General features: G+C 44.4%; 1 protein-coding gene across 3 annotated transcripts in view; it reads left to right on the forward strand.

Moving 5' to 3' along the window:
* Positions 1-5,593: 5,593 nt before the first annotated feature.
* Positions 5,594-27,633, forward strand: part of sema5a (sema domain, seven thrombospondin repeats (type 1 and type 1-like), transmembrane domain (TM) and short cytoplasmic domain, (semaphorin) 5A) — a 107,625-nt gene continuing 85,585 nt past the window's right edge. The window contains exons 1-2 of one of the 3 annotated variants that reach the window (XM_035526306.1): positions 5,594-5,877; positions 20,385-20,466. The gene's annotated coding sequence lies outside the window, so the exon portion shown is untranslated. The remainder of the gene's footprint in view (positions 5,878-20,384; positions 20,467-27,633) is intronic. The other 2 variants (XM_035526305.1, XM_035526307.1) reach the window with 2 other exon arrangements.

The raw sequence follows: 27,633 nt of genomic DNA on the forward strand, positions 1-27,633 counted from the left end.
CAGGACGCACTACGCACACTCAGGACACACTGCACACACTCAGAATGCACTACATGGACTCAGAACACACTATACAAACTCAGAACACACCATACACACTTCACACACTCAGTACACATTACACAGGCTCAGGACAAACTACACAGAGGTCAGGACACACTACACACACTACACAGACTCAGGACACACTACACACTCAGAAAACACTACACACACTCAGGACAGACTACACAGACTCAGGACACACTACACACACTCAGAATGCACTACACACACTCAGGACTCACTACACACACTCAGGACACACTACGCACACTCAGGACACACTACATAGAGTTGGAACACAGTACACAGACTCAGAACACACTCAGGACACACTTCACAGACTCAGGACACATTACACACACTCCAAACACACTATACAGACTCAGATCACACTATGCAACACAACAGACATATGGCAAAGTTCTTTCATGCTGTATCTCTGGTTTTCTAGACATGTGATTTGCGAACCCATATTCCAGTCCTGTAATTACAGGCCGCTAACGTTATGACTTTCCACACAGCGGGGGTGCAGAGGTTCATTTGCATATTCAAAAAAAAAAATCCCCAAAAGCAGCACAGCAGCGTCCATACCATCAGTGTCCGACTGTCATCCTGGGTTCTGCAAATCTGTCCCTCCAGTGTCCAGCTGTATTCGTTCCCTCTGACTGAACTCTCTGAGCCCCAGCATGTAATTAAAATTAATTAACTCATCTGGTGTGCAGCAAAAGCCAATTAAGCCAGCATGCGCTAGCTTGTCAACAAAGTGCCTTTCATGAGGAGGTGTGTGTGTGTGTGTGTAGCGGGTTAAGATATGCCAGCGTTGGCCCTCTGTCAGGCACCCGTCCCCCATCCCCATGATAGATGGACGCCTCCACAGAGGTGCCTTGTCTTAATGAGCAGAGGAACATGACTCCACGAGCAACAGTGCTGAGAAAGGCAGAATAAAAGTCCCCATCAAATGAGACGTGGTGATGGCTACCTGTCTCTCTGATGGGCTGAGTTAGTGCTGCTGAATGCTACTCACACGGAGGTTACATTAAAGATGTTCAGAGTGGTTCAGTTACAGATGATTGCAATAAAATTGCATTTTTTGTAAGTTGTCAGCCTGCTACATTACCATTAAAATTGGTTGTTTCACAGGTAGCATTGTTATTATGTATGGAGTAAAATGTAATAGTTTATTGATGGACAAATTATCTTTACATTTTATCTCTAAGACTGCAATGGGATGGAATTTCAACACATCATTTTTTTTTTTACTTTTTAAACTCTTTTAAAACTATTTTAAACTCTTTTTTTATTTTATTTTTTTTTTACATTTCAATAACAGCCCAGTCGATGTATGCAGCAGTGTTTTGACAGCTGTGTGTTTTAATGTTTTGCCACTTTATTCTCACTAATGATCTTGACGTGAGTGAGCTGCAGGGCACGAGTACTTCGTGGCTGTGACATCACGGGGGAATTCACCAGACACACAAGACAGTGCCCATATGGGTGCAGACCGTCTGCGTTACAAACAGGACCTCACTACGATGTGCTCATGTGTGTTTTCAGGGTAGAAGATGAAGCTAGTGTCATCTTATGGGACTGTAATGCCAGTATGTTACATTTGATAAAATGTGATCTCATCTCTGGCTGCTGTCCAAGCCCTGAAATGCAGCAGATTTAATTTAGTTAAATTAAATCAACAGTTGCAAGTGAGTGTTAGACATTGTTTCATGACATATAAGCAAAACTCCTTTCTGTCATGACTTAAACATTCTGACCAGTGAAAAAATATAGCCGAAAGAAATCCCAGCCAGGCAAAAAGAGTGATTGCCCCAGGTCCCATTAAGTGGAGATCTATTTGTCTGTTTGTCTATCCTTCGCCTGTCTGCAGGAGAAGACACTCCATCATGTCTGGTGCCACACCGTGACAGAGGTCCTCAGACAAGGAGTCAGCACGGGGTCACCTCCCCCTCTCACCTCCCTCCGGCCTGGGTCAGCAGAGTAGAAGCCATGGCTCATCCACACAGTCTCACGAGACCTCTGCCACTACAGAGCACTATAGAACATTGTCAGCCAGAGGATGGGCTCCCCTTTGAGTGTTGGTTCCTCTCAAGGTTCCTCGTCATCTAGAGAGTTTTTCCTCACTACTGTCACCCATGTCATGCTCACTGGGGGTTGGACTCAGACATTTGTAAAACTGCTTTGTGACAACATCTGTTGTAAGAAGTGCTATATAAACAAATGTTGAATTGATTTGATTTGATAGAACAATATAAGACAACAGGGAGGCTTCCTAGTCAGCCAGCTCAACCTCCTTAGCTAATAGACCTCATCCGCCACCACAAGGACGCCCATCAGAGAGGACCGAGCCACTGCCTACGTAGCTGTGGTCATCAGCACTTGTCTGTTTAACTGTTTCTACAAGGTTTAAGTTTGTTCTCCCATAATGCATGGCAAGTGTGGGGTCTGCAAACCAGAATGGCGCAGATAACCAAAGCTCCGAAGATCTGGTAGCATTTCCTAACATTTCCTTGTGTCTAGAATACTTTACCTGTGAGCTTCAAGAAAACTAAAGCTCAAATCATACGGCTAGAGGCGCGCTCTTAACCAGAGTTAAGAGCCTCAGTAAAACCTCAGTAAAAACAGAAGATGTGTTCTATGGCTTAGATGATAGTGTCTCTCTCTCTCGAAGGAGGATGTACTGATCCCATCAACTGAAGTAGATATACTTCACATTCCAGCTGTAAAATCCTAAATTGGGAGATGTATATTGGGGATAACCTACATTTTGAACAAACTCTGTACTCTGTGGTACTCTGTGACCTATCTTTAAAGCTCTTGTCCTTGGAAAAAAATCTTGTATTCAAATACATCTCTACATAGATCCTGGAGCACATTCTCCCAGCTATCGGAAAGGTTGGAGATTTTCCTAAGTTTCTAAGTATGCCCTCTGTGTTCATTCGCCTCAGTGAAAGTGACTAGCCTTGATTTTAGAATAAATGTTCAAAAAAGGAGGCTTAATTCTTTTTTCTTGCTTCAGTGGATCTAAGCAGTTTTACTTATCTGATACAAATTAAGACTATTGATGTTGTATGTCTCTGGTGAGTCGGTTAGACAGTGCATTCAAAAATAATTGTAGTCTCAGAAGAGGTAGTGATCTGAGGCTCTTAGTTTGCCAGACACCTTTGGAAGCCCAACATAAACAAACCTGTTTGAATCAGACCCAAAGGGTCTAAGTGTTTTTAGCCAACACCTGTGCTTCAGTCTTCAGTCCAACTACGCTGGAAACCCTGGCCTTAGTGCTACGCTGGAAACCCTGGGCTTAGCGCTACGCTGGAAACCCTGGGCTTAGCGCTACGCTGGAAACCCTGGGCTTAGCGCTACGCTAGAAACCCTGGCCTTAGCGCTACGCTGGAAACCCTGGCCTTAGCGCTACGCTGGAAACCCTGGCCTTAGCGCTATGCTGCAATGACAGTCCACCTTATTTTGAGTCATGCTTAGGCATTTACGGCCTGTGATTTATTAGTAGGCAGTAATAGGCCTCATTTGCCCCTTATAGGGAAGGATTGATGCTGGTTTTTCAAGCTATCGAGATGATTGCATTGCCTAGAAGCAGAGGCTGAGGGACAAGTGAGGTTTGGCACGTACGTAGTGAAATGTGACAAACACAGTGCTCTCTCCACTACGCTGAAGCTTTAATCTGGAAACCGACACGAGAACCTGATGGAGAAGATCTGATTTGTATTTAAATACCCTTTTTGGGGCTGAGATCTCGTTGCGTGAAGCATTGTTTTAGATTTGTGTTTGCATACTTATATGTTGGAAATCTCTGAGGTCCAGAAAGACAAGAAACATTTAGCTCTAGCCCTGTTATGGACATACCAAAGATGGTAAACAATAATGTCGGTTTTTGCTGTAGGACAAAACAGACAGAAAATACCCTGTCTGCAAATCTCAAGGTTTTAGCTGCATTTAACAGAATGTTATACTTTATAGGAGAAAATGTATCTGATACCTTTGATATATGCTAAGAGAAAAAAAAAAAAAAATAATAATATATATATATATATATATGTGTGTGTGTGTGTGTGTGTGTGTGTGTGCGTGCGTGCGTGTATGCGTGTGTGTATATATATATATATGTGTGTATGCGTGCGTGCGTGTTTGTGTGCGCGTGCGTGTGTGTATGCGTGTGTGTGCGTGTGTGTATGCCTGCGTGCGTGTGTGTGTGCGCGCGTGCGTATGCGTGTACGCGTCTGTGTGTGTGCGTGCGTGTACGTGTACACGCGCACGCGCGCGTGTGTGTGCGTGTACGCGCGTGTGTGTGTAAATCTGCTCTATAATTCTAGACTCTTAACTCGCAGTAGGAAACACCACCCGGACCTCAGGATTCTCTCCTCTGTTGCGGGTTCTTTGTCTTTCGTGTTGTCATGTGGCTACAACAAAAGGACTGCGCGTGCAGTCAGTGAAAGGTGGAATCAAAGCTTGTAAAGGAACAGTAAGCGTCACCATACATTACTATACACTGAGATGAAACTATAGCTGCACTCTGTTTCCGAGTCCCTGTTCCTAAATCTTCAGGATTTACAGTCTTTGCCATTACAATGATGCGTTTAAACACGTAAATTCTCAAGAAGGGAATTGCTGTACTGTTTGAAAGACAGCTCGAACTGTTTAAGATGTTCGACATTGTACAGATTTACTATATCCAGTGACCAGAAGCGTACAAGTTTGATAACAGATATTTACCAAAAAATTAACAGATTGCAGATTGCCGTTAAATATAAGTCGTAGAAATCATTAATATGTGGATTTGTTGTTATTATTGTTATTTGTCTATTTATTAAATGATACATTTTTCGTTACCGTGGGCTGTTACGTAGAGAAGCGGACTCGCCCACGGTACTGGGGTGGAGGACGGAGCGGGCTCTCGGGGGCGCGTGCATTTGAGCTGGCTCATTTCTAGCACCGAAGTCTTTCACGCGAGGCATAAACGCGAAGGCACCCTGCGCGAAACTCTCATCCTGCTAAGTGAGTGGGACTAGGGATCTCCCTCTCTCTCTCTCTCTCTCTCTCTGTCTCTCTCTCTCCGTCTCTCTCTCTCTCTCTGTCTCTCTCTCTCTCTCTCTCTCTCTGTCTCTCTCTCTCTCTCTGTCTCTCTCTCTCTCTCTCTCTCTCTCTCTCTCTCTCTCTGTCTCTCTCTCTCTCTCTCTCTGTCTCTCTCTCTCTCTCTGTCTCTCTCTCTCTCTCTCTCTCTCTCTCTCTCTCTCTCTGTCTCTCTCTCTCTGTCTCTCTCTCTCTCTCTCTGTCTCTCTCTCTCTCTCTCTCTCTCTGTCTCTCTCTCTCTCTCTCTGTCTCTCTCTCTCTCTCTCTCTCTCTCTCTGTCTCTCTCTCTCTCTCTCTCTCTGTCTCTCTCTCTCTCTGTCTCTCTCTCTCTCTCTCTCTCTCTCTCTCTCTCTCTCTCTCTCTCTCTGTCTCTCTCTCTCTCTCTCTCTCTCTCTCTCTCTCTCTCTCTCTCTCTCTCTCTCTCTCTCTCTCTCTCTCTCTCTCTCTCTCTCTCTCTCTCTCTCTCTCTCTCTCTCAGTGGTTGCCAGTAGTTGCGAGGCTTCCTGAGTGTCCTGGTCTGCGCCGGAGGTCGTCGCTCCACGAGCTTGGTCTGCGGGACGCACGGGCTCGGGGAGACCCCACGTCCACACCGTTAGGAGTCATTTACAGACAGAAAAGCCCAGGATCGCAGACATATACTGGGATTACTTATCGCGTCATCCGTACAGCTCTTTCTACGCGCTCACTGGTGCTCCTTCTCTCTCCTAGATGGTCAGGAGTACCTGGACACTGTTTTCGGTGAGTGACCCGTTGTTGGCTTGCTGGGTTTCATCGCCTTTTCCGTCGTACCCCCTTACACGCCTGTTCCGTGTCAGCATGTTTGGCGCTCACGTTTTCATATTAAAAACTATTGCAGTTCCGTTACATTCAGAGATACTACACCAGAGCTGCCAAGCGCTGAGGCTGCATTTACAACACAACGTCTGATGATCTCCCTTAAACAGTTACGCACGTCGCTTTTCTTTGCTTAAAAGTTTTTAAGAGTTAGATTTATTTTACATACCAGAAATCAGTTTTTAAAACGCGACAAGCACGTCGTTAGCCATATTATACATTATATACTTATAATATATAATACATTTATAATATTCTTTATACACACGATTTGTAGTTGCAAAATGATTAATAAACAGATTTGAAATTCTGCGAAGAGACGGTATCTTAACCTCAGCCAATGTTAGAGATCTCCGGTGGAAGTTTTTATAGCGCTATAATGTGGGCTAGTTACCGCATGGTGGCGCTACCACAGAGTTTATTAAATGTATGGAGCATTTCCTAATTGGGCTTTCATTTTTTATTCTTCTTCATAAGTGTATTAATTGTCGTGCATTCTGCATTGTTTTACTACGAGCACGACTGCTCTGGGACGCAGAAGTAAATTCAGGTAAAAACTGAGCTAACCTCTGGGGACTTAATACTTTAAATTCTTGCAAGTGCAGTTTTTTTTTTTTACTATGACCTCTAACCCATGACCTCATAATTTATGGTGTACTTCCAGATATTGAGAATGAAATCATATTTTCTTACTGAAATAAACATTAAGCATGACTATGATGGATGGGGAGTCTTACCTCCGACGTGTCATACTTCACATTTAATGGGAAATAAGTTTACTCTCATGTGTGTGACTGTTGTGTGTGTACCTGCTTTCTGACAGTACCCTGCTACTGGCCACTGAAATATCCAGTAGCATTTAACACAGTAGGACGTTTGTGGTCATTAGGCATAACAGAGAATGCTCTCACCCACGTACACCCAGACACAATGCGTTTTCGTTTCCTACAGTGAGTTGGGGCAGTTGGACAAAATGTGCAGTGACTCTTTAGATAGGCAACAACTGCTGTTTTTATGGACCAAACTGCAGAGTTTCCATGCTCAGGTGCAGTGGTGAAATTTTCGCCAGATTGCAGCATCCTGTATTTTCACACACAAGAAAAGATATATGGTTCTGTTGAGACATTCTGCCTTCGTGACAGATATTTTGCTTTAAAGCTGCTCACACTTCTTATTTTATTTTGAATTCAATTCCTTGCTCCTCATAGAGCTCCACGGAGTCTAATCCTCTGGTGAGATTACAGAGAAAAGTGACCCTTCTCCAGATGGTTACGTTTTTTTGGGTCTTAGCGCTATGTGTCTCCCGAGTCTGCCGGCTTGCAGAGAAACCGTTGTCCCACGGGACAGAAGCAGTAGAGCGCTGAACGCCACACTGAGCTGCTGAGATCCCGTCAGGCAGTGGGACTGCTTAAAATGATACAATAACTGCGTCTTTGCAGTGAGGAGACTGGGCTGAGGTGCTTGAAGGGGAAAAATGCTAACTGCTGTGGGATCTTTTGGAGTAGTCCGTGGTGCAGTGTTTCTTCATGCGAGGCTCCTGTTAGTGGGCATGACGTTATCAGTCATTTTATAGGTGTTTTTGTACAGTACCCACAGAAATCCGCCATGCTCCACACCGGCAGAGGACTTTGTCTTTTACTGATGGGTTTGACGTTGTGCCTGCTGTTCTTGTGGTCACTATGGTAACTGAAAAGGGTAGTCACCTTTTGAGGGAGTGCCTTTGTGTCTTAATTTGTCTTTGGTCTCTACTAAGTTTGGAAGTCCATTTGAATCATTTGAAGCAATAGCTACCAAGCATGCGTTACCATGGCATCTAGCACTCCGGGGTCTCACAGCGCTGGAGCACAGTGATGTACATGTACTGGTGGTCTGAGATCATTACATTGTCACTGAAGCTAAAATGCCCACTGACTCATTCAACTCCACAATGCTGTTTAAGAGACTCAAGACTGTTTCAAATAAATGTCTGCTCCTCTGATAAGTGATTTTTTTTGTTCTTCTTGTGAGCGTAAATATGGAGATGTGTTTTTGCGATGTTTGATTTGGGTGTTTTTTTCGGAGTCTTTCTGGGAGTCTGTCTAATCTTCAGAGAAGAGCTATAACAACGTTTACGATGATATGATGAATGAAAGCTGTGAAAGGAAAAAACACTTCTAGGCCTGAGTGGGCGGTGCCACCAAGGCAGGAGTGGGCGGGGTCATACCAGTCTGAGTGGGCAGGGCTTGGCGAATAACACATGCATTGGGTCTTACCTTGAAGCAGAGCTGCACAAAGACAGAAAAGCTGGCTTCTTTCTGTGTGTCCTGTTGCCATGACTAAACTCCGAGTCTTGCTGAGAAACGTGTGAAGTTTATCAGTCACAGTAGAACTTGCTGGGGGAAAAGAATTTACCAAATGAAGCTTCATTGCTTTGTGAAGATTCAACAATGTTGCCATAGCTACCAAGGAGCATTAGATAACTCCATGTTGTGAAGAAATTTGTGTAACTGAGACAAAACAAGGGAGGGTCTTGCAGAGTGTGTTGGGGCAGAACGGCGGGAGAGTGTGTGCATGACAGTTTGATTTCAAACAATTGCACTATTTAGTAGTGTGACATTTATGTTGTACTTTTACAATAATTTATGTTTGTTAGTTTTATAAGCTTTCTCCTCTGGATATAAGACTTGTCTCAGTTTCTGAATGTTTGGTTATTTTCCTGAAATGTGGATGTTGAATGTTGTGAATTAGCATTGTAGTGGCGCTGTCTTCCAGGCATTTTAAAATGATCCTACACTGTCTGGATCCCACTGAAAGTGTCAACAACAGTCAAGCATCCTCAAATGACTGCAGCCAGAATCCAAACTAAGTGAACAACTATATTCCCTACACAGTCTCTTCCATAATATTAATATTGCATTATCCTGTACATCGAATACATATAGAATACATATATTTATATAGCATTAAAAAATTGCTAAATGTATTGTCTGTGTGTGTAGATAATAATAAACATTTAATTGTGCATACATTAGCAAACAAATCCTTGTGCGCATGTCAGAGTAGATTATTATAATTATGTCTTTACCCGTGAGCAGCTCCACCCACTGGTGTTTACTGCAGCCTATGCACTTCTCTCCACCTGTCTGGATGCTTCAGACCACAACGTGCCTCGTTCAGTGCGTGTGAAGCTCCCCAGCCTGCCTGCCGTGTGTCCACAGTGCCAATATCAAAGGCCACCGACCGTCAGGGAGCTAAATAAGGCCTGTGGCTCGGACGCGTGCACACAGCACTCTCACCCATCAGATGTGCTGCTGTATTCTGGGAGCAGATTTAACTGATGTCCTGACTGTGTGGGGATAGTCGTAGCAATGCATTCTGTGTGAACGCGAGGAGTGGACGGACAGACAGACAGACAGACAGACAGACAGACAGACAGACAGACAGACAGACAGACAGACATATAGACAGACAGACATATAGACAGACAGACATATAGACAGACATATAGACAGACATATAGACAGACAGACATATAGACAGACAGACATATAGACAGACATATAGACAGACAGACATATAGACAGACAGACATATAGACAGACATATAGACAGACATATAGACAGACAGACATATAGACAGACATATAGACAGACAGACATATAGACAGACAGACATATAGACAGACATATAGACAGACAGACATATAGACAGACATATAGACAGACAGACATATAGACAGACATATAGACAGACAGACATATAGACAGACAGACATATAGACAGACAGACATATAGACAGACATATAGACAGACAGACATATAGACAGACATATAGACAGACATATAGACAGACAGACATATAGACAGACAGACATATAGACAGACAGACAGACAGACATATAGACAGACATATAGACAGACAGACATATAGACAGACATATAGACAAAGGACTAGGCAGACAGAGAGAAAGACTGAGTGCTGCTGAGACAATTTTTTCACTACCCCGGCCCCAGCCCAGGGGTAGTCAAACTGGGTTTCCTAAAGCCCCGCCCCCAGCACAGGGGTGGTCCCACTGGGTCTTCTAAAGCCCCACCCCCAGTGCAGAGGTTGTCCCACTTGGTTTGGTGTGTGAACCCCATTGGTCCTGTCTGTTGACAGTGTCCATGAGGCTCGATCGGCTTCTTCAGGAACTGACTAGACGTCACATGTAAAGAAACTACACATGAATGGATATATGAATCATTTAAAGGGAGATCTTCCTTGTGCCTGTACCTAGGCTAATCTGTGTGTGTTTCTCTGCCGTCTTGGGGAGTGCGTTATTCGGAAGCCTTGTGAGCGGTTTCAGCGCTGCACATGGTTCAGATGAGATGGCTGTTAGGTTCAGACCTCGTGCTGGGGTCTTGTGGCACTTTCTGAATCTAAAGACGCAGCACACATTGGTTACTTGACCTTTATGTGACTTTTTTTGGACAGTAACAAGTTGGTTTTAGCAGCTGACGTCAGAAAACTATTTACCCGTGTGTTAATGTCCAAAGAACTATATTGAATGTTACTGGAGAACCTGAAAACATGGAGTCAGGCATGAACACATAAATGATAACAGACGGTGATGTAGCCGGTGTCATAGTAACAGATCGTCATAGTTACAGATTAGACATAATAACAGATTTGTCATAGTAACAGAGTGATCATAGTAACAGATAGTCATAGTTACAGATAGATATCAGTCATACTAACAGATTAGACATAATAACAGATTTGTCATAGTAACAGATTAGACATAGTAACAGAGTAGTCATAGTAACAGAGTAGTCATAGTAACAGATACCAGTGTGAATTGACAGTCAGATATCAGTAACCACTGACTCATCATCGTAGTAACGTTTCACTAGTAGTCCAATATCTTTTCTCTAAGACCATGTGATGTTTACAGTGGCACATTCTGAGCGGCACACCTGCCAACGTGACATTCCAGCAAGGAGTTCTGCTTCTCAGAGTATCAGTGTTGTTTCAACTTTTGATGGGACACTTTATTATCTTGGAGCCACATTTAATTTTAATCTTGCCGATCATTATGTCAATAACAGCTAAATTGTTATCAATGCATTTAAAAACATATCCTGTATTCACTGTAATCCTTACTTACTTAGCAAGGTTTTTTGTTTTCCTTAAGTTAATATTCAAAATCCTTATATGACCCAACTCATAACTGGGTTATGATCTTCTGAATTTTTCTTTAATAGCATTTCTCAAATGTTGTATTTTGCTAACTAGACAAACACTTTGCCTGCTCTGTCCAAGACACCCTGGTTTTCTGGAACCCTGCTGAACTTCACTGACATTTTGGACGCCTCTTCATCTTCTACTACAGCAGACTGTTGTTGTTCCTGAAGCCGTCAGCCTGTGGGGGTCTGCTGTCCCACGCCTTTCTGTCGGTCTTTGCGTGTGTTGTCTGTGTCTGTCGGTTGTTGCATGTGTTGACTGTCTGTCAGTCGTTGTGTGTTGTCTGTGTCTGTCAGTCATTGCGTGTCTTGTCTATGTGTGTCAGTCGTGGCGTGTCTTGTCTGTGTGTGCTGGCCGTTGCGTGTCTTGTCTGTGTGTGCTGGCCGTTGCGTGTGTTGTCTGTGTCTGTTGGTCTTTGCGTGTCTTGTCTGTGTGTGTCGGTCTTTGCATGTGTTGACTGTGTGTGTCGGTCATTCGTGTGTTGTCTAGGTGTCCTAAGACATGTAGTGTATCTGAAACTCAGAAATATATTATTTATTTACTTGTATTATTAAATTATGATCATTCAACATGCCCACATTGACTTGCCAGCTTACTCTAAATTCCATCGATATTTCCACCGTCAGCTGTTGTCTGCCTTCTGAAATGTCCGTGACTCGTGTGATGATTCATTGCTGTTACTCAGCTCCTGCGGCAGGTCCCGCGTCCCGCGTCCCGCATCCCGCTCCTGCCATCTTCCACGCACTGAGATGGGGCACTAGACTTGTCAGCCTGTTGCTCTGGCATCCTTTGATATTTGAGGTGACGGGCGCGTCTTCGGCCTCTGTGGATTCGTGATAACGTCCCGTGTCTTGACGGGTGACGTGTGCAGGAATCTGATACTGACTGGGGTGACAGACAGTGCCGTGACAGCAGAGGGGAGAAGAAGAGGCCGTTCTCTACTCCTCTTCCTCCTCTTTTCCGATACAAAACACAGAGTAAGAGAGAGAGAGAGAGAGAGATTGAGAAATGCCAGATGGCCATAAGGATACAGTTCATGACACTTTCCTAAAATACCTCTCTATTGCCTGCATAAACTTTGATATCTGTGAGCAGATTCCAAATGTAACGGCAGTCTTAATATTATGATTCTTGTTTACACGCGTGTGTGTGTGTGTGTGTGTGTGTGTGTGTGTGTGTGTGTGTGTGTGTGTGTGTGTGTGTGTGTATGTGTGTGTGTCCTCATCAGAGGCAGCCATGGACTCAGTAGAGCAAAGCGGAGGCCCAGCATTTTTGCTTGATGTTCCTGCCGATGGTGTAGATTTTGTGAATACTTGCGAATCAATACAAAACCTTCTACTGTGAAGTCCAGCGCTAAAAAGCCCCGTAGACGTGACAGACCCCCCACGACCACCCCCAGGGCCTGGCCAATGGACCTCATCTCCCTGGCCAGTGCACTTAAACCGTGTTGACTGACTACTCAGAAATGGATGATGGCTCATCAGAACACACAGACAAGATCGATGGCAGATTTGCTCCCACCAGAGTTGGGTGTCATTTATATTTAAAGGGCTAAAATTATTTTCCAGTGTGCTACATTTCCGGGAAAACATCTCTGCCAATGAGCCGAAACCCTTCGAGGGAGAGTGTGCTGTGTGAGAGTGTGCTGTGTGAGAGTGTGCTGTGTGCAGAGGGACACCACAATTGGGATAAGTACTTTTTAGCCAGTCATGTTAGTTTCTCGGGTCCTGCACGCCTCAGCTGGCCGTGGTGCAGATCTGGACCGCGTGCACAGGTCAGGGGTCAGATGCACACTCTTCATGACACAGTCGCTGTATGCTGTGTGCTTACATTACCGTATCAAAAAACAGACAAGCAAGCCACCTGATTGTACTAAATGCTGAAGCTAAGATTTAAGCTAGCATTGCCTTCATAAACTTCACAGACTGACCGAGCTCTTTGTGGAAGGACCACATCAGGAAGATTTGTACGCTTCCTGTAAAGTTACCGCAATCATAAAGTGAATTTGTATTATTTGTAAGATGAGTCTGGTTTTGGTTCACAGTGTGACAGGATTGCTCTGCTTTGCGGGAGACTTAGCCACAGGTTAGAGTGCCGGATTCTTGTTGTGAAATAGCACAGAAGGCGTGCTGCGCGGAGGAATGTCCTGTCCACCGGGGGCGTGTTTCCCGTGGCCAAAATAAAAGTGGATTCGTGGCAGGTGGTTAAAAATAGCTTGTGGCAGGAGTGCAGTAGGCCAGCCCTGCTACTGCACCAGGGATCGCACAGTTTCTGCTTTGCGGTTGGGCTCTCCGTTCCAGAGCAGCCCAGCACAGAGAGAGGCAAGAGGACAGAAGCCACTCTGGTTATAGCGCCCCTAGTGGCCTGGAGGATCTGACTTGTGGGCGTATCCCTGGCTCTCCCTCCAGCGTCCTCACTGTGATACGTCACGGGGCCACTGAAGGTGACAGAATATAATGGTTTTGGATGTAACCTAGTTTTAACTGAACACGTTATTTTGACGGGATGTGTCGGTCCAAGGCATCTGATATAGTGAAATCATACTCTTCCACTCTCCTTCTCTGCAGGGCATCTGTCTAAATGTTTCCCCATGATGAGTCATGGAAGCTAAATGTTATTATACAGTTCCTCGAAGTCGTGAAAAGGACCCGCGTGTGCCATGGCCTGCGTGTTCCCGCACATGCTCAGAACGTTCCACGAGACAGAGGATGAAACGTTTCCCTGTCTGTGCCAGAGCACGGCAGCTCCGGCACGTCTCTTCTCTGCATGGATGACCTTTGGATGGCTGTTTCTTCAGCTCTTCTTCATTCATTTCCGTCGTGCATCACGTCACCTGTGATGTCGACCTTTAGCTGCTGGCCAGCGCCTGCCGGGGAGGGGTGCGCGTACGTCTCAGAGAGTTCGGCTGCCTCTGTAGGTGGGGACCGCTGTCTTTTTCACCTCGGTTTCATTTCGTGTTCCATCTAGAGTGCTACGGGGCTGGCTGTCAGGCCACGCTTGCCACCCGGGAAACGTGGGCTCGAGAGCAGGTACACTCGCTGCCCTCGGCCATCCCTACATGCATGGCATGTAATTATCTAGTATTCTTTCCAACAAGGCTGCTGATTTTGCTGCGTGAGATAATACCGGCCTGGCTTAATTGCAGCACATTAGTTATGTACGATTCCTTAACACATTTGAAATGAACAGCAGCATTCCCGTTAACAGCGCCGCCCGAACGCTACCCGTATGGTTTGCGTTCAGAGACACTAATATGCCGTTTCCTAGTATAAGGACGGCACCGCACTGCTCGCATGGATTCCCAGCTCCATGGAGCAGAAGCTCTTGTTATTTGGAAGAAAGGAGTCCAACTGCAAGTCCTGCCCTCGGAGATGGTTGCAGTCTGCCACGTTTTCCCGGCCCCCCCGCAGCTTTGCGTGAGACAGTGACACACAACGGGCAGCATCAGGATGTGGTCAGCCAGACCAGCCTGTCAGAGGTGCCTTGTTGGTTTAGGGACCACGGCAGTTAGTTAAGAAGAGTGCGGCGCCCTTAGCGCCTGTTAAACAGGCCCACCTGGAAGTCATATGTAGCTGTCCCAGAGACTGCCTGTATGGAAAAAACATGGTCATCATTAAACAGGAGGAGGGCGGAGCTCATTCGGGAGTTACGTGTGTGAGCTCGGAGGTTTCGGTGCTGCTGCACGCGTTGCTGAGAGAAGAAAACACAGCTGAGGTAGGTACGACTCCAGTTTGAAAGGTGCGATGGAGACGGTGCTAACTGCGTGCGTGACATTCCTCAGGCTGCTGTCACCAGCGGTTGTTAATGTTCTTTCAGACATTACCATTCTTCTTAAATTTGTTCAACATTTGTGGGATTTGGTGAGATGTTGGGGATTTTACAAGCCACTTCCTCTGTGACACGCTTTTCTTCTGTGTGTTAAAGATTTTATTAAACTAGAATAAAAGTGCTACTTTTCTCTAATTGCAGTTTAACACCATTCCTTCTTTCTTCAGATGTCACACAAATAGTTTAGCGTGATTAACCCTGCATTTCACAGAAGCTTTTCTTGGACGGTTAAATATAGTCGGAGTGCTGGCATAAGATGGCTGTTCCCTGGTTTGGTTTGGATAGGTGCTCTATGCCCACAGGGTCGCGACCTTTCGTGTTTTTTTTTTCTCTCTCTGGGATCGTGCAGTAATGCCTGCTTATTCAGCTGCGTCCATCAGCCACTTGTCAAGCTCCTGGCTGACCTGCATCTCCGATTAGATTATGGCTGAGATAGCCACACAGAGTGATGCGGAGTGCGCCGTGTGTATCTTACAGGGACCTCATTTCCTGGTTATGGCCCACTCTTCTGCTCTGTCTCACTCACTATGGCTATGGAAGTCATTTTTGACTCCATTTAGCCATTAGACGTTTTTTTTTATCTTTGGCTAAGGAAACGCTAAGCGTCTTCTACTTTAAGGCCCTTAATACTTAATGAGGTCAATTTTCAGAAGCAGTTCGGACCGTCAGCCTCATTCAGCGGGACGTAGCGTGCTGCTACGCCGCCTGAAGTCCTGCTCTTACAAACCTGTGGCAGAACTCACATAGCGCAGCAGCAGTATCCAAGACAACAGTGCCGTCAGGATGTTGGCAATGTTGTAATGTCGTTGTAATATATGGTCACTCGTTAATAATTCACATTTCTATCTTAGTGAGCTTCAATTTCTGTCTTGATATTCCGATTGCAATATGCAGTATGTAGCAGCATCAGTCAAAAATGGCCCTTTTTAATTTTCTATATTTATTTTGAGCCCAGCTGGGTCCTGTATTTACAGATGTCTCTTAAACAACACTCCTAGAACCAGGCCAAGCGTCATTTGAGTGTGGCAGAATTCCTCTGGAATTTGCCCACGTCCTTGTTTAGGTTTATGCGAAGGTTGGGGCTTTACACCACAACATGTCCTGAGTGCCACATTGCAGCTGTTGAAAGTGAAACCGTGGTACTGGGATCTCACAGCAGATGACTCCTAAGAGCTCAACATGTGTGCTCAAGAAAAACTGCACACAAAATAGCTCCTCCATTAGCCTGGGCCACAGCATGGACATCAAGGGTCCTCTGGGTGAGAGGTCAACGAGTGGCAGTTACATGACTGGATTCAGAGTGGAGCCACATCAGTTTGCATCTTAACGTAGGTGTGTACCAACATGACCACAGTAGTTAACTGTTCACAGACGCAGCGACCAATAAGATCAGCCTGTATGGGAAGGGAAGCAGATGTCTGGGTCGCTAGAGAGGAAATAAAAGACCAGTAGGTGCTAAAAATAGACCCTCTGAGCATGAGTTAAAAGTCAACGTCAATAAAAGCATGACTCAGTAAGTGAAGCTGCCCTGCTCTGTAAAGGGTTGTAGATCGACTGATTATTCGTGTACAAGCTCAGCATTCATAGCTGATCATGTGCTGAGTGGTTGTAAATAGGCATAGCACAGGCATGGTAGTGGAGCACTACAGAATGAAAGCCTCATGGTCTCATGGACGACAAGCTTGGAGACTATTTTCTGTCCTGCTCCAAGATGGTGGAATGAACTCCCACTTACTGTCCAGACAGCAGAGTCCCTTGCAGTCTTCAAACGCAGACTGAAGACCTTCTATTTGCAGAATATTTAAAGGACAACTGACACTGCTCCCATATTGACTGACTAAATTAGTACTTATTGTAGGGCACTGTTTATGTTGTTTAACAAACTCCAGCACTTATTGTTTAGTGCACTTTTCATTGTTTAGGATAGACCTTATGTATTGTGTACTTTTAGGTATCAACAGTGATCCCTGTATTCTAGTTCATTGGTATGTTGGACTCTAACCTACTGTACTGTACTAGGATGTATTCTATGAATAAATGACAAAGCACTTTTGTAAGTCGCTCTGGATAAGAGCATCTGCTAAATGCCGTAAATGTAAATGTAAAGGCCTTAAGGTTCTACAAAATAAAGGCATTGATGTTCTACAGAATAAAGGCATTAAAGTTATACAAAATAAAGGCCTTAAGATTCTACAAAATAAAGGCTTTGATGTTCTACAAAATAAAGGCCTTAATGTTCTACATAATAAAGGCCTTGATGTTCTACAGAATAAAGGCCTTAAGGTTCTACAAAATAAAGGCCTTGATATTCTACAGAATAAATGCCTGGAGGTTCTACAGAATAAAAGCCTGGAGAATAAAGGCTTCCTGCCTCTGACCCAGGACCTTTGCCACCAGTGTTGCAGACCTGCAGATCAACACTCATCACAAGATCTTTACGACTTTGGCCTGATACCTTTGGTTTTATTCCACCAGAGTCAGTGTCTGTGCTCACCTGCCCTCCAGATATTAAAAGTGAAGGAAGGAGGGAAAGACAAGGCAGGCTGTTCTACGTGGCTTGACACGCAGACAGCGTGAGTGAAACACGGTTAGAGTTTTAGGAAGTGCAGCTGACGGCACCCTAATGTTGTCCTCTCGTGTTATTCTTGAGCGCTGACTGCTCCGGGACTGTGAGTGAGATGTGGCAGGCTGCCGTTCAGACGTGAGACCCGCTTACGGTGTTTGAGCCACTGACTCGGTTACAACAGGGAGACACTGCGCCTCTAGGCCTGGATATCTACACCACTGCAAGGCAGATTGAGTGCTCTGTGTTGAGTGCTCTGTGATGTAGGACCTCTAGAACAGGCAGTGTTTGAATGTGGATGCTCTAGATCAGGCGGTGTTTAGTTGTGGCAGCTCTAGGTCAGTGAATGTTTAGTTGTGGCAGCTCTAGATCAGGCAGTGTTTAGATGTAGATGCTCTAGATCAGGTGGTGTTTAGTTGTAGGAGCTCTAGATTAGGTGGTGTTTAGTTGTGACAGCTCTAGGTCAATGGGTGTTTAGTTGTGGCAGCTCTGGATCAGGCAGTGTTTGGGTGTAGATGCTCTAGATCAGGTGGTGTTTAGTTGTAGGAGCTCTAGATCAGGTGGTGTTTAAGTGGCAGCTCTGGATCAGGCAGTGTTTGGGTGTGGACGCTTTATATTATAGGCGGTGTTTAGTTGTGGTACCTCTGGGTCAGTGGGTGTTTAGTTGTGACAGCTCTAGATCAGTGGGTGTTTGGTTGTGGCAGCTCTAGATCAGTTGATATTTAGTTTTGGCAGCTCTAGATCAGTGGATGTTTAGTTGTGGCAGCTATAGATTAGGTGGTGCTTAGGTTCCTGGGCATTACAGTCAAAAGCAAAACAAGAGTCATGGCAAGTAATCTTCTAGAGATTCCACAGCCGACCTCGGTGAACCACTAATCTACCGTGATCCCAGCCTTTCCCAACACGCTGCAGGAATCGTTGTGGAAAGATCAGCAGGTTGTAATTCTAAGCAGGGATATCATGGCTGTTTGGGCACTGAGATAAATAACTGTGTAAGCTGTTGCATTTGAACTGCTTTCGGAATTGCCTCCACCTTGCATTTAGATCGGAAGTATTCTTGAAAATATTTCTATCTTGTTTTTATGTTTGCTTATAAGATCCTAAGGCAGAGGTATATTACCAGTCAACATGCACTGAATAATACATGCACAATAGTCATTTGCTTGATTTTATTTGCACTTTATGCCATTATTTATATTTATTTTTAGTTATTTCCATTTAAATTAAATGCAGATTTTGCATTGTTCTAAATTCTTTTCTATTTAAATCAGTCGCCTTTTTTTACTTTTATTTTTAAAGCACTTTAAATTTCCTGGTGCATGAAAAGTGCTGTTTAAATAAATCTGAATTGCCTTGTTTGTTAAAATCTATCTATCTATCTGTCTATCTATCTATCTATCTATCTATCTGTCTGTCTGTCTGTCTGTCTGTCTGTCTGTCTGTCTGTCTGTCTGTCTGTCTGTCTGTCTATCTATCTATCTATCTATCTGTCTGTCTGTCTGTCTGTCTGTCTGTCTGTCTGTCTGTCTGTCTGTCTATCTATCTATCTGTCTGTCTGTCTGTCTGTCTATCTGTCTGTCTGTCTGTCTGTCTGTCTGTCTGTCTGTCTATCTATCTATCTATCTATCTATCTATCAGGTTACTTTCATTTATTGTCACTGCAGCCTTTGTTACTGCATTTTTTTCTCTGTGTTCTCATTCTCTTATCAGTTCCCATTGTGACATCGTCTTGAAACGAGTCTGTGTTTGTGTAGACGTAATGACCTATCTCATTATTCCTTCAGTATTCCTACAGTATTCCTACAGCATGCTGCTTTTTAAAACAGCACCACAGGACCTTGTGTGATCGGGACATTGTGTCCGTTCCTGCAGACCCGCCTGTTTTCTCGTCGTTAGCGCTGTCTCTCTGAATGCGCACTGTGGGGCATAAACTTCTGCTGGGCTTTTTATGGGCCAAATTACAGCGGTACGTGTCTGATTAATTGGTTCCACTGGAGCTGAGTAATTGTGCACGGTTCCACCATCAGTAAGAGCAGGCTAGGCCACAGAGCAGAGCCCATGCAGGGTCTGGGGCTCTGCTCTTGCTGGGGAACCGAACTACATGGCAGTAGAAGCACTTGTGGCAGCCTTGAGGTTTCTAATTGGCTGGAGGATGATGAATGAGGCTGTGTGTGTGTGTTTGTTTGGGTGTGGGCTGAAGTGTGACACCACACACATGTAGTTTATAGTAATGCACACAAACATAGGTTATAATAATGTGCACAAACGTAGTTTATAGCAAACATAATCGTGTAGTTTACTCCGCTCCACCCCCTTTGTTTCTCATCAGTTTTTGTTTGGTTGCTTGTTCATTTGTTTCTGTATCTTTTCCCTGATAAATAGAGGCAGTAAATAGAGAATTCTTTGTGCTGGGTACCTGATCCTCTGCTGCTGTGACAGCGTGTGTTTCTTATCGGATGTGGGCTCTGGAGTGTAGTGACGTTCCTCGTTAGTCATGACAGAAGAGCCACGCTAAGCCACGTTTTATCAATGCGTTTTAGACAGCGATGCAGTTTAGACTCCTCATTGGGTGTGAATGGAAATGCATCAAAAACAAATCTGAATTTGGATAAAAGACACAATATCTCCCTTTAAGGGCTTTCCAGACCTGCAGCTGGAGTTATGCCAGAGAGCTGCTCAGTTTTGTTGTTTTAGCCCAGAGGAACACATCATGTGTTTTGTGTGATAATGTCCGGGGCTAGACTTGTGTTAGTTTTTCTAGCCATATTCGTATGCAGCGGTGACCCCCTGACCTGGATTCTTATCTCTGTTCTCAGTGAGATGTTTCCAGATGTGAAGCTTATGACGGGGACAAGGGAACTGGCTCGGAGTCTCACCTGGTTCATGTTGGACAGGCTTGTAATTAAACTCCTAAATGTGTTGGATGGTTTCTGTGACATGCATTATCGCTCCAGACTCTGAATGATGTGTGTGTGTGTGTGTGTTAGTCTACATTTAAACATCAGAATGAAATGGTCAAGGCAGTTTTGAGTTTATACTTTGTCTGAGCAGATTTTGTGTTCATACAGGTCGTGAGTGTGAAGAAATTTGTCACAATAATAATAATAATAATAATAATAATAATGATGATAATAATAATAACAATAATGATAACAATGATAGTAATAATAATAAGAAGAATAACAACAACAATAATAATGATGATGATAATAATAATAATAATAATAATAATAATAATAATAATAATAATAATAATAATGATGATAATAAGCAGGTGTTATGGGCATTGTTATATGGCAGACAAAATTTAAAGTGATACCTGCTATACCGGATAATACAGAATGTTTTATGGAACACTTTGGGTCCCTGGTTAAGGGAGCAATTCATCGATCAATTTATTGATCGATTGTTTGGTTGATCGATTGGTTGATCGATTGTGATGGTGGCTGTCATCCAGGAGGGTTTAATGTGCGCTTTGGGTGCCTTGCCAGGGAGCTGCTCTTTGGTCTGGTCGCCGGAGCTCACGGTTTCCTCATGTCTGTCGTGGGTTTGCATCCTGCATAGGGTGGCTGCATTCAGCCTTCTTCACAAAGGCGCTTTGTTTGTGTTTCACTTCTCAGAATTCAAGAAATTGAAAATATGAGCTCCATGAGTCACAAGGTTTTTGGTGTTTTCTGTGTGTTCAGTGAGAGGTCTCTCACCAGCCTGAGTCTTCACTCATTCAGACTTCTCTGGCTAAAAAAAAATCATTCCAGTGGAAAACATGTTTGAAAATGAATCTGGGATCTGCTTATCGCAGCTTCTTGCAAACACAACAGTTTGAGAGCTCAAAGCCGTATTATCCAACGGCGATCTGCAATGACGACGTAGTCTCGTATGACGTGGCGACCTGTCAGAATAAACCCCTTCAACAGGGCTGTTTTGGGTGGATGGAAGGATGGATGCATAGAGGAATGAATGGATGAGTATTTATTCATTTCTCACATCTTGGCGTTTACTATTCAAAATCTGTGTCTGAGATGTGGTGGAGCCGCATTCAATATAACAAACAAACAACAAACAAACAAAACTCAGTATTGTGTTGAATCCAACAAAGTTTCCCCATTCATGGGTATTGGCAGCTAATATGTTTCAGCATTTTATGTGATATGTGATTTATGAGATTAAATGTATAATTAAATATAAACCTAATATTATTTTATTAATTACTATTATCAAATATATCTTTAAATCTAAATTAAATGTAATTTATTAACAAGTTCACTAATGTACTGTAATTTACTGTTAAATGCAGAGTGTCACTAACCTTCCTGCAGTCATGTAGGTGAACAGAGGATAATTGGACTTTTTAAGTGGCTGATTACTGAATGTGAACTAGACTCTTCGTCGGGGTGTAGAAGACACTGTGAGTGTTTCGAGCTTGAAGTGGCTCACGGCACCAGCTGCTTCTGGGAGAGGTGAGGAGTGGGTTCTGGGAATCGGAGAGCCCATATTTTACACTTCCTGCTCAGTGCCTACAGGCTCCTCTTCCTCTGCATCATCTCCTGTGATGGGGGGTGTGTTTGTGGTAGGCTTCTCCTCCTTCTCCTTATTTCCAGTGCTGTGGGGCATTTGTAACAGGCTCCTCCTCCTCATCTCCTGTGCTGGGGAGGTATGTTTGTGACAGGCTCCTCCTACTCCTCAGGCCCTCAGACACATCAGCCATGGCAGGTTTGCTCTTCACAGGTCAGAGATGCCTCTGTTTAGCAGGAACACACATCAGAGATGCCTCTGTGTAGACAGGAACACACATCAGAGATGTTTATGTTTAGCAGGAACACAGGTCAGAAGTCTCTGTTTAGCAGGAACACAGGTTAGATGTCTCTGTTTAGCAGGAACACAGATGCCTCTGTTTAGACAAGAACACACATCAGAGATGCCTCTGTTTAGCAGGAACACAGGTCAGAGATGCCTCTGTTTAGACAAGAACACACATCAGAGATGCCTCTGTTTAGCAGGAACACAGGTCAGAGATATCTTGGCTCTGATGCTTTTATCTGAAGCGACTTACAATTCTGACTGAGTACATCATGAGTAACTGAAGGTTAAGGGTCTTGCTCAGGGGCTCAATAGTGTCAGCATGGCAGTGGTGGGGCTTGAACCAGCAACCTTCTGCCACAACCCCCACTGACTTTTCCTAGATTCAAACCAGCAGGTCTGACTAAAATCCAGACTTGCAGGGCTTTTGCGAACATCCTGGCCTCAGTAATACTGGCATGACATCCAAGTCATCAGCTGTCTCTGCTAGCGATGCCAAAGTCACGGACCGGTGCACCGCTCTCAAAAAACGATTTTTTCTAAATAGGAGCATAATTGTACATTAATAAAGGTGGGTTTGTTTTGGGGCTATTTATTCTTCTTTTGAGCACAGAGCTCGTGAGTTCCAGGCATGCCTGTGCATCTGCAACAGGGTGGAGGGGGGTGGGGAACCCCAGGGAAGGCGCCATCCACCTCCAAGGCAGGGGAAGGCCGTCTCTCCTCCTCGCTCCAAGCCTGAGAGGAGGAACAGGCGGTTAAAAATAAAGAGCCATCTTTGGGCGAGTTAGGGTGTGACGGGTTGAAATTGCTGGCTGAGCTGTCCGCACTGAGCGTGTGGCGGACCAGTTCACGGCTCCTCCCGCGCAAGTTCCTTCTGTAGCTCCGCGCAGCTGCTTTTAAGTGGGAGTTGTTTTCTTTAGCCGCCGGCCATTGAGGCCATCCGCTCTCCACCGCGGAAGTCCTTCCGCATTCCTGCCGTACTGCTCTGATGGTTCACGTGTCGGGCAGGAACAGCGGCAAGCATGTGAGTGTATGCGATTTGCACATGTGAGCGTGCGACATGGGCAGGTGACCACTGCAGTCTGTGAGTCTCTCATGGCGGTCGCTCAACTGGCCGTGTCTCGGATGGTCCCTCTGGGAGCAGCTCTGTCTGTCTAAGACTAAAATATGAAGGGGGATATGAAGGTTGCTAGAGGGAAATGTTTTGCTGTAGAAAAAAAAAGCAAATGTTTACCAACTGACCTGTATGTGCTGCAGCTAGAAAAGTGTAGTGATAGCTGCTCTTTCAGTGCCAGGAAACCTACGAGTCTTTTGTCCATGTGGTTCGTATGACACTCAGAACTGACAGTGAGTCCTGGCGGGTCCTGGCGAGTCCTGGAGGGTCCTGGTTGGTCCTGGCGGGTCCTGGTAGGTCTTGGTGTCTTGGTGCTGGTGATTAGTATGCGTTTTGGTGATTGCTGTGCTCCTGTAGTTCTACAGTATTACCAGACGAGGATCCATGCATTGATCCAAGCCCTTAAACTATCACCAGGGAGGAATGATAATATCAGTCTGATACTCACATCTGATAACTGCTAAAATGCTCATACCCTGGGGATACTGATGTATTGTATCCAGGACACTGTAGTGTATAGTGAGTGTTTAAAAATAAGATGTAACCTTTAGTGACATGAATATCTAAATATAAGCACAGGTGATGAGTGTCTCAAACACCGTTTCTCTGGACGTCTCTTTCTCGCTTTCTATACATACACACACACACACACACACACACACACACACACATATATATATATATATATATATATATATATATATATATATATATATATATATATATATATATATATATGATACGTGGTTTTACATATAGTTTTACATATAGTCACGTGACGGCCCCGCCCCTCCTCAAACGTCTTGGTATGTGCGTGTGTTCGTCTGTGTTGCCACGCCCTTTTGTGTCGTCCACCTGTTCTTTATTATGTGTAATCCTCTTGTGTGTATATATGTCTCTTGTGTTGTAGTATGTGTTGTTGGTGTTTGAAAGGTATTTAGTGAGGTGTGCAGTGTTAGATGTGTTGTCTGTGTTAAATAAAAACATATGTTTAAACGTGCCCCTACTCTGCATCCTGTTAGCCTCGAATCGTCACACACATTTTATATATATATATATATATATATATATATACACGCAGAGAGAGAGAGAGAAAGAGAGAGAGAGAGAGAGAGATTTAAAAATGTAGTACACAGAGTTTCCAGAGGTCCAGGATGTTTAGGACTGAGGTCTTTCATCAGTTGTGCAAGCAAAGTGCTTTTGAATAGTAGGAAGAGACAGTTTATATATTAAAGTAGATGTTTAAATCATAACATTCATTACACGGGGTTATAAAATTCCAAGAGTGTAGATGAGAGAGATTTCTTAGAGTTTCCTAATTTCATTGTTGCCATAGCAACAACTGGCAATGCAAACAGATATGTCATTAATGCAGCATCCAGTAGTGTCAAGATGCATCGCCATTGGAAACGACAATCCTTCATTCTGATGGTCTGAAGGTGTTCAACTGTCATGTTATGGCCCCACCCCCTCCTCAAACGTCTTGTATGTGTGTGTGTGTGTGTGTGTGTGTGTGTGTTTGTCCATGTTGCCACACCCTCTGGTGTCGTCCACCTGTTTGGCATTATGTGTAATCGTCTTTAGTGTATATACATCTCCTGTGTCGTAGTGTGTTTGTTGGTGTTTGAGGTGTGCACAAGGTATGTGCTGTGATAGATGTGTCGTCTGTATGTCGCAATAAAACGTATATTTGAACGTGCCCCTTCTCTGCATCCTGTTTGCCTCGTCACGTCACATGAACACACCAATCAGCGAGTCTTCTCTGGGTTCTCCAGTGTAAAGCTAATTACATCACTTACAAGTAATACAGCAGACAACATATATATGGGACCTTGAAAAGGTATTTGCAGTAATTACAGCGAAAGATGGTCCCACAAAGTATTGAGGCAGGGGGGCTGAATACAAATACACACCACACTTTCCAGATTTTTATTTATAAAAACATTTTAAAACAACATATCATATTCTTTTCACTTCACAATTACTCACTACTTTGTGTTGGTTTAGTTCAAGGGGTATGAACACTTTTTCAAGGCCATGTATAGACACTGTTTTTATAGTGTGTGTATATATATATATATAGTATTTGGTTAGTATTCCGTTTCATATGAGTTGGATATTCCATTGTAAACCCATAGCCATTGATATGTAATTGAACCCCCCCCCCACACACACACACACACACACACCCAGTGGGTATGTGGGTCACTTGGGAAGGAAGTTTTCCCCTGAGACTGTATAATGTGAATGTGTAAAGAGCGCATTAGTGAGCTCAGGCTCTGATGTTGCACCAGAAGGCCTGGCTCACAATTAACATTCCAGTTTCTCCCAGTGGTGTTCACTGGGGGTTGAGGATCCTCCACACCAAACTCCTCAAACCACGTCTTCACAGCCCATTACTGTGCACAGGGGTGCAGTCCTGCCGGAAAAGGAAAGTACCTTCCCCAAACTGCAGACCCAAAGATGGAAGCATGTAGCTGTCTAAAATATCTCAGAGAAGTACAATTACCGTCCCCCATCATCAAGGGAAGGAAGTGACCAGGGTCATGGCCCCAGAAACAGCCCCCGGTCATTAACCTCCTCCACCAGTGTTTGCTCTTGGCACTGAGCCTTGGTACTGTTCCCGTATGTAGACAGCGTTCTGCTGCCATCTGCCAAGCCCAGATTTGACCATCACACTGCCAGATAGTGAAGCCTGATTCATCACCCCAGAGAGCAGCTGGTCATATATATAGTGAATATATAGATTTGTTGATCGGAGTGGCAGCCTTTCTGAAGTCAGGGTTGGTCAGTCCTGGACGCTGATCTGTGTAGTCAGGGTTGGTCAGTTCTGGATGCTGGTCTGCGGTGTGTGTAGTCAGGGTTGGTCAGTCCTGGATGCTGGTCTGTGGTGTGTGTAGTCAAGGTTGGTCAGTTCTGGATGCTGGTATGCGGTGTGTGTAGTCAGGGTTGGTCAGTCCTGGACGCTGGTCTGTCATGGTGTCCTGGAAGCTGGGCTGTAGTGTGTGTAGTGAGGGTTGGTCAGACCTGAACGCTGGTCTGTGGTGTGTGTAGTCAAGGTTGGTCAGTTCTGGATGCTGGTATGCGGTGTGTGTAGTCAGGGTTGGTCAGTCCTGGACGCTGGTCTGTCATGGTGTCCTGGACGCTGGGCTGTAGTGTGTGTAGTCAGGGTTGGTCAGCCCTGGACGCTAGTCTGTCATGGTTTCCTGGACTCTGGTCTGTCATGGTGTCCTGGACGCTGGTCTGTGGTGTGTGTAGTCAGGGTTGGTCAGTTCTGGATGCTGGTCTGTGGTGTGTGTAGTCAGGGTTGGTCAGTCCTGGACGCTGGTCTGCGGTGTGTGTAGTCAGGGTTGGTCAGTCCTGGACGCTGGTCTGCGGTGTGTGTAGTCAGGGTTGGTCAGTCCTGGACGCTGGTCTGCGGTGTGTGTAGTAATGCCCAGGACTAAATCTGCAGTCTCTTCTTATTAGTTTCGGTGTCCTGTTCTCTGTTCATGCTGGTTTTAGTGTTTTAGTATAAGTCAGGTTTCATAAAGTGTTGGTTTGTTTCTTGTCTGCTCTGTAAGCTGGGAAAGGCAGCCATGGCTGTGTGATGTGTCTGTCTCCAGCCTTTAGCAGAAAATTCATCTGTGCAAACATGGAGAAAAACACAACGTAACCACGCCATCTTGGTTTCACAAGGTAATCCACACCAAATTATACAAACCATGGAACAAACAGCAAAAAAACCCAACCTTTTAGTAAAATAACAGAATAACATTCAGAACACGACTTCCCTGGAGATCTGTAGTGCAGATAATATGCATTGAATATGCAATATAAGCACTTTACGAGGACTGTAATAAAACTGCGCCTTTTTACTCAAAGTTCATCTAAAACCATTTTAAATCAGTCTGTCTGTTATATTGTAGTGTGGTTGCTCTTCTCACATTAAAGCTTTTAAACACAATCGCTGCCTTGCACTTAAAGTGGAGCTGTAAGGAACAGCACTGTAAGCTAATGCTATGTGTTCATTTAGTATTACTGCCTTTAGTAGCAGACGAATAATATGAACATTATGGATTCATTACAGAGGAACATTTTGTTCTAGTTGCATCTTAGGCAGCCTGGATGGAAGATTTGTGTGTAGAATTGGGTGACGTATATTCAGCTTTAAC

This window comes from Electrophorus electricus, chromosome 5 (assembly GCF_013358815.1).
Source record: "Electrophorus electricus isolate fEleEle1 chromosome 5, fEleEle1.pri, whole genome shotgun sequence".
Taxonomy (NCBI): Eukaryota; Metazoa; Chordata; class Actinopteri; order Gymnotiformes; family Gymnotidae; genus Electrophorus; species Electrophorus electricus.